The sequence below is a fragment of the Ambystoma mexicanum genome, chromosome 7q (assembly GCF_040938575.1).
Source record: "Ambystoma mexicanum isolate Mex_15411 chromosome 7q, UKY_AmexF1_1, whole genome shotgun sequence".
NCBI classification, from domain to species: domain Eukaryota; kingdom Metazoa; phylum Chordata; class Amphibia; order Caudata; family Ambystomatidae; genus Ambystoma; species Ambystoma mexicanum.
Window position 1 is genome coordinate 818,350,153 of NC_090941.1, and position 13,478 is coordinate 818,363,630.

The following is a 13,478-nucleotide window of genomic DNA, read 5'->3' on the forward strand; positions in this document are numbered from 1 at the left end:
CCTCCCAAGATATAAAATCTCCTCAGTAGCCAGGAGAAGTAAATTTGCACCTTTGGAGACCGGATGTCCGAAACAAGGGACAGGCAGATTCTGGGGGTGGGGCTGAGCGAGGGCTGAGTCATGAATGGCCCAGCCAGCAACTGGATCTCAAAGGACTTTTCCAATGACAGTCGACCTTCTCAGGAGTCATAAATGCCCCAACTGTGAGCTCAAAGGAACTGATGCCATATGTTTCTGTTACCAGGCAGAGGAACTAGAGATGCCATGTAATATTTTATAAAGTAAACAAAAACGGCCTTTTGAATTTGTCAGTTGGAACTACACTTCTGCCTATAATCTTTGAACGAGTGATCTTATATGCTTATTTGTTTTAAAATAATTGCTCAGGGTGAAAAGTTCTATTAATTAATGTAAAACAATGTGGATATTGTCACGCAGAAATTGTGCACAACAGTGATTCATTTTTCCTAGCATTGTGCCAGTGAGCCCAATATTCTAAGCTGAGAGTGGAATTTTTGTGTACAAGTAACAGAGAGCAAAATACACAAATCTGTGGCACACACATCCCATGTTGTGTCAAGATCAAACTGGCATCACTGGAATCGCCATGCATGAGTAATCTGATGAACTGATTAGTAAAATTATATTATATGAGGAATATGATGTTTTGGAAAGTTACAATTGTTTAAATTATCCAAGATGACATGACATCAAATGGGAGGGAAACTGGGTTCAGAAATCACTCCCATAAGACTGCCTTCTTCATTAATATGCCCAATGAGTATGGAGGGGATGGCTAAGTGTGATGTTACCTTTGGAACACTGGTCGATCACATACTCTGACCAATTAGATTATAGAAATGATATACACCTCCAAAGCGGGTGGCTTCTGTTCTATAAAAGCTCAAACCCATAGATTCTAGGGAAACTCACTTGCTCACTCATTGACTGGCTGACTGACAGGAGAGAAAGGAAAATGGAAAACAACAGAAAATAGAATGAAATAGATTGCCTTCCGATGGATCTATTTTGGATTGCAAACAGTGCACTGTACGAGAGGCCTACTTGGAAACTCGAGAGGCCTGCTTGGAAATTATATCCCAGGCCGTCTTCAGTGGAAGAGACAGCAGCAAAGTCACAATACTGAAAGAGGTAGACCATGCAGTGGAGGGACGCTGGCCCCATCTTGTTGACTGATGCCCACGTGTTCCTAGAGTAGGCTAATTGAACAAGTCCTTAAGAGAGAGCCCGCCTGACTGTGAGACCAACCAAAAATAATTTCAGATTTAAGCATATTATTAAGGAGAAATAATACTGAGGGGAGCAATCCTCTAAATGGGAACAGATTAGATCCAAGTCCTTTCTATTAGTGAAAGTATTGAGGGCGTGTGGCATATAAATTAATAGATATTTCAGAAGTGTACCTGCTTCTGAAATTATGGTTTTGATTGAATGGGTCTTATGCTGTGTATAATGGGAGACCCCTTGCCTCTTCTCTGTGCAATGATCAAATAAAGAAGAAATATTCTAGGAGTCAAAAGGATATCTCACTGTGTACATAACTAGACAAATAATGTAACTTAAGTTATTTCTGGTTACATCACCAAGCAGATGCCTTTATTAATGTTGAACCGCTCAAGACAAAAGGCAGAGGGTTATAAACTCCTACCCATTTTCCCACTGATAAGTTGCCCATTGAAAATGAGAAATTTACACTTTTTCATGGTAATGAAATAGAACCACCATTCAAGGGAATTTAGCAGACATACATTTCTATTTTGTAAGTGATTCACATGCAGGAATGTTAAGTTTCATGTTTTTCAATTGAGTTTTATAAAACACTGTTTGAAATTCTGGCATGTCCTATGAGTGGCATAGGGGGCATTTGTTTTTCAATGAATAAGAAGTAGAGAGACTAAGATAGGCAGGGATATTATGAATTATTTGGTTTTCTATAAAATGAGAATTTTTCCCACGCCCTGATACGCTGTTCAATGTTAATTGTTTTTGTAGAGCGCACTCTCGCCAAACCATCTGGGCACTAAAAAGAACACCAGAGGAATTGAGAGCTAAACTGACAGTAAAGAGAATAATTAGAACAGGTCGGTTTTTAGCAGCTGACAAAAGACCAAGAGATTGTTTGTTGCTCTTAGTGGAGTCGGAGGAGAGTTCCACAACTTGGTGGCCACCACCGAAAAGGAGCAGCCCCCCACCCGCTTAAACCTGTAGTGAGGGATCACGAGAAGACAGGAACCCTTACACTGCAATTCGGGAATGGGAGCATGAGGGTGACATTTTTCATGAAGGTATTCAGCACCCAAGTCATAGAATGCCCGATGTACTATCACCAGCGATTTCAAGCCAACCCGCTAGAGGACCGTGAGCCAGTGCAGGGATCGACGAATGGGGGAGATATGGGCACCATATGGCATGCCAGTGCATATACGCGCAGCATAGTTTTGGAGAAACTGCAAATAATGAAGGAGATACAATGGATGAGCCAAGAGCAGAGGATTACAGTAATCCAGCCAATTTAAAACTAAAGAGGCCGTAACTAGCATCCTCAGACAGACAGGAAGAAATGGAAGGACCTTACGAAGCACTCGAAGTTGAAAAAAAAACTGCCTTACAGATCGCCCCAACTTCCATTGCCATTGCCAGAGAAACAGGAAAAAATGACTCCCAAGTTCTTTACCTCCGAACCTGGGGAAGGACATGGCCTAATTCCATAGGCCAAAAGGCAGAGGACCAAGTTGACGCAGATGCCGGGCCAACCGACTGAGACCCATGTGGGGGGTACACCACCATGACCTTGGTCTTGTCCCCGTTCAATTTCAGCCAATTGATGCCCACCCACTCATTCACAGCCACCAGGCAAGTCCTAAGCTGAGATGCGAGGCCCGGTTAGGTACAATCCAACCAGACGATGATCTGTGTATCATCAGCGTAGGAGTAGCATCTGAAGCCGAAAGCGCGGATGAGCAAAAGAAGAGGCTAAATATAGATGTTGAACATAGCCGGGGACAAGGCCGAGCCTGGGGGATCGCCACAACAAGATCGCTGTGAATGAACAAAAGGAGGCAAGTGTCAATGTCTGGCTGCGATCGGCCACGAAGGAAAAAAACCAGGCCGCCACCTGGCCCAACAAGCCAGCTACTGCATTAGTACCTGATGGTCCACTGTATCAAATGTTGCCGATAATTCCAATAAAATAAGAGCTCTTGTTCCCCCCTCCATCGGCCAGCAGATGAAGATCATCGTATACTGAGACCAGGACACTTTCCGTCCCTTGTCCCGGCCCAAACCCTGATTGAAACGTGATTCAATATTTGGTGGATGTGTCCACAGGGTAAATGAAATGTGCATATGGTGATGCGCATGCTTCAAAAGTCCACATTTATGTAAACATAACATAAAAAAGTGACGCAACCAATGTATTGATGATAATTCATTATAGTCATAATTGAAGTTGAAGTTAGATGCATAATTTTTTTATATTAAAATGTATTTACTTGTTTGAATTTTATTAATAAGTAGACCTTCTATGCAACACTCTGTGTTTCTTGCCATGAAAGGGGAGGGGAGTTATGGGGAATCAATATTGTTAAAATGGAGATCCTAGGTCATAAAATAAACTTCATTAAATAAGTACAAATTGTGCAAGCCTGATTTTGGGTGGATTGAAAATTCAATCATATTGGATGTTGCCCGATTAAAACATCCATTGATGTAATCATTTGTTACATTGAATTACTATCATTGCCTGTACTGCGTTTTGTTCAAATTGATCGTTGACATTTTGTGACCCCCTTTGGGTCAGAAACTACATTGCCACTGCCATTACATTGTTGGTCTCAGCATGACAAACTGGCCGAAATTCTTCTTTCTCTGATCTGGAAATGAATGTGCCAAAATGAGTAGATATTGCAGGTGCAGGTGATGGTGCAGGATGTAGAAATATGAAGTTCTATGGCATCATGATGAATGGATTAAACTCATGTTTTAACAGTGAGCAAGAAAAGCAGATTTGAAAGACACTACAGATCCTGATAAAAAAATACATTTTCAAGCAGTGCCGTCTGCAAATATTGGAGCCGCGACCCACTAGCAGCACCTCCGGTGCCCATCATCATTGACTCTCACATCTCCAGAGGATGGGCAAAAAATAATGAAAGCCTCTACTCAAACCAAGCTCAGTTTTTGCACAGACTGCAAGAATGTTCCATCAAGAAAGACTGAAAGTGGTGATGGAACTTGAACAATTATACAGTATTGATTGTCAGTGGTGGTAGAGGTCTAACAAACCAAAGTTATGGAACTATGACCTCATTGGGGGACGGAGTAGTCAGGAGCACAGTGCAACACATGCGAAGACGTTAAGGGTGGAGCGAGCGACAATCCAACTTGTGGGTGGAACAGACAAAGGAAAGTGGTGCCTCTGTATTGTTTTACTTGTATTTTTGGAGTCAGTCAGTGGGATCATTTACATGTTCCCTAGGCTCGCTGATCATTAGTCCACTAGAATTCATACGTAATATCTACCTGAACAGATGCCACTTCAACAGGGCCCTAAAACTAGATGTTCATAGTTGGCTCACTCCTGACTCACAACGGTCAGCTGTGCCCTTCCAGTCTTTAATTAGACGGGGAGTATTCTTTTTGTGGTGGGAACTATTATCTTGTGACTTCTCTGTAATGTTTGATCCCTCTCTAATTTCTCAGTAACCTTATCTCTGGTTGCTAGCTATGGTCTAAGGTCGGCACAGATCTGCATTTTGTTATCTCAGCATTTTGAGTTCTCAGGAAGCCTTTTGCCCTTTCATTTACTTGGAAGCATGCTGTGGCTTCCATTTAGAAAAAAGATAGCTAACCATTACTCTCGCGTTTCTATTTTAGTGAGCTATATTCATGTATTGCTCATAGTGCATTCCGCAGATACATTGCTTATGTTAGTATTCTTCATCTGTTTATGGATGCTGTGCTGATAGTCTTCATGTAAAAAGGTATATATTACCTCTTGTTTGTATTCTACATATTGAGTGCACATTTGCTCTGTGTCTGTTTCATTGTTGGTTTGTTTATTCTTGCCACCTTGAGCTTAGATCATGTCCATCTGTTGTAACTACCTGGGATATGGGTTACATGGTTGCCTTTGTGAGTAATGTTTCTCACCCATACAGTGTTGGGCTGGGAGAGGGGTAGTGGCTGTTGATGGCTTAACCATCTGCCTCCCAGAATTCTACATTTCGCTTCATGTGCCATGCGTTACACATGCATTTGTAGTGTGGAAGGTCACTGGGTTCAAAGATCACAAGCGAGGCACAGGCAGCACAATTCATATTAATGCGTGTAAGTAACTTAAAAGGCTCTTATGCAAAAGTGTAATCAGCTATGAGAATTAATTAACTGATCAGAGTGATGGCATTCCTATCTCAAACCAGTGTATAAGGAGAGAGAAGCAAGCTGAGATTTGACCTTATAAAAATCGGCAGGTTTGAGAAACAAATGTTTTCAAACCACTAAAAGCTTGAGCAAAAAATTGCAAAGGAGTGAATCCGCATTTCATCTTCATGTACATAATAGATTATTCAATGCTTCTTCTCTCTTCTTATTTGATTGGCATATGAAATGTAAAGCACTATCACAATGACATTGTCAAATCGCGAAACCAGGTAAATTAGCATTATAAGTGACTGCAGGGAATATGTCAAGTGCCCTGCAAATGGCGCCTTCTGATGCGAGTGCTTATCGTATTCCTCCTAGTCTGCTCTCTTCACACCTAATCCCGCTGCATCGGGATGCCCTTGGGTCGTAGTGCCAGTGCACTTTATATGTCTCCCAATCATAAGCGGTGCAGATAATCTGTGCAGAAGACTGGGAAGTGAATCACCCAACCATATACAGCCAAGCTGGCCATATTGTTCCTGATGGCTCGCTTTAAGACTTTCAAGTCCATTGACATTCTGGGGCCCCAGGTCTATCAGTGCTTCATTGGACACATGTGCAGTTTTAATGTGTTTCTAAAACACGTCTAGTGAAAGGGTGGAAATGGAAAAAAACTTCCATTTACTGTGCACCTCCATCTGCCAAATTCTCCAAAGCTGTAGTCTGCTTCTCTGTCCTACATCATTGCGTTCACATAACGAAATCGTGCATGTATGGCAACCATAAAACACTCACTTAGGTGACACACTTAAGGCTGAAGTTTCACAAAAAGTTTTTATGAGAATAAATAAATATTCTTCAAGATGTAAATGAATGTGTTCATGCTGATGTTTGAAGGCCAAGTCAAGAGGCCGTTCTTCATATTTGGTAACATACACCTTGTTTAAGATTAGACTTTAATTCTGTACAGCCATCATAGATAGCAACATCCAATTCCGTTTGTATGGTGATATTCTGTATTTCCAGCTATATTGCAAACTTTCCGATTGTGTGAGATTGTTTGTCACTTACACAAGTCATGTTGTTTCAATTCAGGTTGCCTGGTTCATAGAATAGGAACTGTCGATGCCAATTTGCCAAAATGCCAATTTGCTTGGCCAATTTCACTGAGATTTTGAGAAAATGCGTGCCCAATAGATATGCAACAAGGCACATGCTCATGACCAAATGCCCTGTTGCAACCAGCGTCTAGGACTGTCATTCTGTCATTCTGCTGTAGGTGCCTGAGTTACAGAGTATGCCACGTTGCAGTGTCCAAGGGACATCTATGCATTATAAGCTACGTATCGTGGTCATTTGTTCTCTTGTTTTTTAATATAGTGCAGCAACTCCACCACAAACTTAGCCTCAGTGTGCTACAAACCTTGTATCATCATATTCATTGTTCATACTCTTAGTGAACACCCTACTGTAGTAGACAATCCTGACGTGTTATTTGTCTGATCTCTAAACAGGACTTTGGGAAATGTGCACTCCCTACAGATGTTTGCTGTTTCAATTGATTATGCTGTAGAAGTCAATTTTGTTATTGTGATTTGAGAGGAACAAAACGCATCGAATCAAATTTAACACTTCGAGCTTGACTTGTTATAAAATGCATTCTGGCATCTGTTTAAATAAAATCCACCCTTAAATAGCAACATGATTGATTGGTTCCTAAAGGTGAACGTCTCTTTTGAATCTGTTTCTCACATTTCTAAATAAAAGTTAAGTGAATGTCATGACATCGAAATGCAGGGTATTGATTTAAAGACACTGGAGAAATTCAGGTAACCCCAGTGAAATGGGGACTATGGTCAGTGAAAGCGGCTGAAGGACAGAGCATCTTGTGGACTACACACACCAACAACATTATATATTTTTCCTGCTTCATGTTTCAGGCTCAGAGTCTACAACCTGGACTTTCAAGATGTTTTGGGCAACTCCAATCGGCCCTAACATACCCAATGCGCAGGGGTCACATCTGGAGAGCTGCAGGTTGCAGACCCCTGAGTTATGTCATCACACTCATCCTGCATGAGTTCTGCATGTGAACCGCGTTGATGCCTGCAGGGTTTGGGATTGTGTTTCTGGGCTCATTGTCACTCTCCTTAGCACTCAGCTAGCATAACTACTCTTTGCGAACCCGCATCACCATCCTGATCACAAATGGAATAAGAAATTACTGTTTTTCTCTATACATACTGTTTATATCGACAGCTTTTCAGTCTGCAATACAATTCACAGAGACAATAGCTATCGCAGAATTCAGTCAGTAAACAACCTGAGACAAGATTGTGTACATTTGTGGGTGACATATCGCACTGCAGTGGCCACAAAGTTGACTTTATTGTGTGCCTGTGCACCACGTACAAGTGACTGTGATGTCAACCGCCGAAAACGTGCATAAACTTGTTGCCACGCATCCAGAATTCGTTTTGCAGTGTGTTTTTCTAGTGACAGCCATTGGATGTGTAAATGGGGTGCCACGGGCGCATACGTTGTTTCTTAGACGGAATTCAGCGTTGGTATTCAGTTGCACTGTGATAAAGAAATATTTCCAGGTGGCGTGTTGTGCTCCCTCTGCCTATTGCAGTGCCTTCTTTTCCATTGGATAATGTATACATATGTTGAATAGTTACCCTTCATTGCTTCCTTTGTGAATACAGAAATCTTGTTATCCAATTCAATAGAGCACATTGGAAACTCTTGTAGTAGCTGCAAGTTGAACCCAAGGCATAGAATCCATATTTCAAATGGACGTTTTTTGCCATTTTGCACGTTTGACATTAAGGACTCTTGAGTTTATGCAACAAGGTCAAAATAATGAGGGGGCAACATTTCACATACAGAAGACACACATCACGTATAAAAATAAAAAGATAAAAAGAAAAGCCTTCAAAAAGTTGAGATTAAGAGAAGTGTGGGAGCTCAGTACAAACATGGTTCAAATAACGTGTTCTATGGGATCTATCCCACGCAGGAGCGTCTACAACCACGATTTTCAAAGGAGAATTGCCTAGCATTTTGGTGTTGGAGTGCCCTTGAGGGTGGGACCAGACTGATCTATACGCACTTTAATATTTCTGCTTAGTGAAGTGTACAGTGAGCTACACCTTGGTTGTAGAACCTTCAGAGTTGGATAAATCCCACAGAACAGATTATTTAAATCATGTTCTGTCTCGAGAGAAGGGTACACACCCTTTAGTAAATTTTGGAAAATGTTTTTTTTTATCCTAAGCCACTAAGGGCTATCCAGATATGTACCCAGTGCACAATTTGCCTTATAGAGGCTAATCTTCACCTCACTGATGAGGTACAAAAAGGCTGAAACATGTGTCTGAGGTTGCGAATAATACTCTTGTTCAGAGGAGAATTGCTCGCTTTTGGTGCTTGATTGCACTTGTGGGTGGGAACAGACCTATACACAAATGAACACTTCTCCTCTGAGAAGGGGACTGTGAGCTAAAACGCGGTGGCATGTTCGTTTGATGGAGCAGGGCTCCCAGACAAAAATATGTTATATAAATAAAGAACAATTGGCTCGGTGCTTGGGGTGAGGGATATCAGGTGGGAACCTGAGCCAGCTGCACACTTTTTGGGTAATTACATTACGCAAAAAGAACATGTTATTATTATAAACTGAAGCACATGTGGGATTAGTATGGAGTCAACATTCTTTAATCGGGTGCAAATTATTTTATACAAATTCAATATGTGGATCTTATTTGATTTTGAGATGCAAATTGAGCTTCACTTTTTTGTATTTATTTTGGATGGTGATATAATGACCTGGGATGAAATACACATAGGCCGAATTTACAAAAAGTTTAGTATGAAACAAAGTGACTTTGTGCTGCGAAAGTACACTTTGCACCGTACTAAATGGTTTTCTCCAATTCACAGATCGGACTTTGGGGTGGCCCTTCCCACTTAGCGCTCTATGCAAGTAGGTTGCATGAGACTGAGGGCAACTAACGCAAATGGCCAGTGCAAATAATAACAAAAATGGTGTGGTACATGCAAAATCCTCATCAAACGAAGAAAATGAGGATGAACATGGGTGTGGGGAGTGAGGCACAGTGCAAATAACAAACACGCCCTCACACGCTGAGCAAACCCTATTCACAGAAATAATCAAGGTATTTATTTTTTACTCCGAAAGAAGAACAATCACACTGCCACCCATTACCCATTGCAAAGCATAAAGCGCAATGAAATCCAATGCATAAAAAGCGCAATGCAACTCCAATTAATGTACGATTTCCACAATGCCAAATCCTGCATTACTTGCACTCATATTTCTACATGGAAGGAGTAGGAAGAGAAGGAGGAGGAGGAGCGAATCTCCCATCAACGAACAACAACATTTGAGATGCGAGATGAGGAGGCACATAGAAGATATCGCTTCCGACCCCATGTCACCCTAGACCTGGACAGGGAGTGATAGAATGACCTGGTATTACCCACCATGTGCTCACAGGATGTGACACCTCTGGGCAAAGTACTATCAGCCTTACACTTCCTGGCCACTGGATAATTCCACCATACCATAGCCATTGGTGGTATTTAACAGCCCACACAATCAAGGTGCATTCACCAGGTCTTTTGCTGCAACCTAGCCCATGTGCATCGGTACATTCACATGCCACAAACACTGCAGGTAAGACAGAGTGTGTGGCAGGAATCCTATGCAGTTACACACTTTCCCTGGGTCCTGGGAGCCATAGACTGCACCCATGTAGTGCTGCAACCCTGCAAAGAGACTGAGCATATCTATCGCAACAGGAAACATAGGCATTCCAGGTGATCCGTGATTCAAAGGGACACATCATGCATGGGAATGCCAATTATCCAGGATGCAGACATGATAGCTACATCTTCCGGCATTCCTTCATATACTAGTACCTTGTGTCGGGAACCTTTGGAACACCTGACTCGTTGGTGGGTAGCAACTATCACACACATACAAGTAGTCGCAAGACACACAGAAAAAGAAGAAATTACAATACCGCCTGTCAACATTCGTCTTGACACCAATCAGGAATCCAGCCACCCCATCTGAAGCGCACTACAGCAATGCACACACAGCAACTAGGGGCATAGTGGAGCACACAATCCAAGTGCTCAAGTCACGCTTCCACTCTACTGACGATTCAGGAGTCGTATCGCTACATGCACCCCCTGTAGTATGTGAAATTATTGTAGCAAGTTGTGTCCTGCATAATATCGTTACTCATCGTGGCATAGCAAAAGAGCTGCAGGCGGTTCTTCTGCCCTCATCCACAGGCACTACCCATTTGCATAGCAGGCAAAGGGCACAGGAACAGGACACACACATTCAGGTAGTACAAACCAACTTCACATGAATTCCAGCCCCTGTGGAACACAGACAGCAAAGCCACATCCATGATGAACTTCAATTATGTAATCGGGCTAATACAGCTTGCCCATGAAAACTCTCTGAGAATGTGTTTCTTGGATTGGCAAAAAGTGTGTGCCCCATAACATCAAAAGTACAATTCTACCCCATCAACATCCATCACATAAAGTGCAAGAACCAGAGCCACGGTTATTTCAAGTGGAAACACATATTTCCATGACTCAGGCCCAAAATTCAAATCATTGCAAAGCCAATCCCTGACACAATGTCTCCATACCGTCTATGTTCCTGTGAGTCGCGTGTGTCAAGTGCAACAAAAACATCTCACCTGACTGATATCTTGTTCATGGGTCGATCTGCAACATTGCCAGGTACATGTTCCTGCAATGGGGAAAATCAACAGATGCCCACCCACCTCTTCCTCATTCATGTCTCGGATACCCTCAGCATGTCACTTGTCCTATAATGAAGCTGCCCACCAAATCGTGCATAAAATAATGTAGCCAGAATAACAAATATACAAAAATAATGTAAGGTCACACCCTTCACTATACAAAGTTCATGATTACAATGGGAACACAGCATGAACTTTATGCAGAAAGACATTTAGACCTCCCACACCTAACCAGCAATGCACTGCATACTTCATGCATCATCCATGTGCATAGTTGTCATCTGTATCATCCTCTTACATGGATTGCGAGAGTCAGGTGTGTTGCAAGCTCATTCATCATGGATGGGGGTGGACTGGGAACCAAAAAGTTCCCTGGAAATCATTCTGAAAGTGGCCACATATCACACGTTTTCAACACGGCTGACCCCTTTCCTATGTAAAAAAGTTGAAATACCACACAAAAGAAGCCCACGGTGCAGAGGCCTACCAGGATTTTCCAAGAGTTCTCCATATGTCCAATTGTAAAAGGCTAAGTATGAAACTTGTGAGATTCCAAACAAGAATATAAATGTATCATCATGGTTAAGTGTTGCGTCTTAAACTCTGCAGGCCAATGTTCTTGAAGGCAGCGTTCACCACAAATGTGTTTGTATTTATTTTTTTCAGTTTTGTAATGTTGCCCTGAGACGGTGTAATACATGTTCCCTTCTGTTCGATAATGTTGCAGTAAATACATGTTTTTCATGTTTAATATGTGTTCAATTCTGCAACGACGATGTAATACATGTCCCATCCACTTTTATAGAGTTGCAGTAAATAAATATTTTTCACGTTTAATCCAAATTACAAAATGCAAAGTGCCTGCAGGTTCAGGCTAATTGCGACCTCGCATGCCAAAACATCCTTGCGCCGAGAGGTACAAAATGTAAAGTGCCTGCAGTTTCATGCCGATCCATCGTGACCTCTCACGCCAAAACATCTGTGGATTGAGAGGTCCCTGTGCTCAACTAGCTTCATCTAACTGGGCACTCTCAAACGGGGCCTTAGGCGATAGGGTTGCGCTATAACGACGTGCGCCTCACTAGCCAGTTCGAAATGTCCTGTCCCAAGCCCCTTGTTTTATGGCTGTTCTCTTGGTAACTGTTGTGATACTTCGCACAACCCCAACTAACCACATTTAAGCAGCACAAAAGAGGAAAAAAAAGACTGGCTGCAAAAATAGCATATGCCCAGGTACTTTCTGCACCCATAGTGAAAATTGAAAGCTGGCACCCATGAATATACGCACACTACTGCTTAGCTTCAAAATGACAAAGGGGCCAGCCCCCTCAGACCATTTTACTCTAAGTGGTCTTGTAACTTTGCCTCACTTATTAGGTACCATGGCCAGAGGGTGCTGGTCTGTTCCTCCCTTTGAAACTAAGCAGGGTCACCTCTGGTTACTGTGGATGGGAGACCTGGGTCACAAGTGATTTTTTGTACTGGAAATATGAGGATCTAAGTAAAATCCTTGTAGCCAAATACGTGAACAAGCTTGCCAACCTCAAAGAAACACAAGGGGTTATGTCCAGCCTCTGAGAAAAGTTACCCTGTCCACCCACGTATCCTTTACTGGTGCCCTGAAAAGCAGCCAAAATCAGGGGAAAAAAACTGAACCAGTGTCCAGGATTGCAAATTCTCTTGCCTTGGCGTGGCATATACTCATGGTTTACTGGCCATCTCATCCTTTCCCATCCTCTCCCCCTTGTCTGGCTTTCAACAATACTATGCTTTATAAAGCTAACTTGGAAAGTACACATACCCCAGTATATAAATCCTTATAGAACTACGTTTGGCAAAAAGTGTACAAATGTGGCATTATTCCCCCCACCTTTACTGGGAGACTGCAACTACCAGAATGCAATTCAAAATGGTCTCTGAGTGCAAAACGTTCAAGGTATGACAGTAGGACAGTTAAAAAACAGTGGATGCCGTGGGTTATGACATAATTAAAACTAAGAAAGCACACAACATTCGTGAATGTGGACTGTCTCCCATCCATGCAGTAAGCTGGGATTGACGCGGCTTCATTTCAAAGCGAGGAAGGACCCAGCCCAGTTAGGCCATGTTTCTCTAACGTACCACACCTGGGCTACCCCGGCGGGGTGGACACGGGAACCCTGACCCCTGAATATCCCAACCCGCTCTACTCAGTACTAATATATTGAGGGTGTGGCTGAGGCCACCAGCTGCGATCTCCCCAAGGGTATCTGCAGTATCCTGAGACAATTGGTAAGA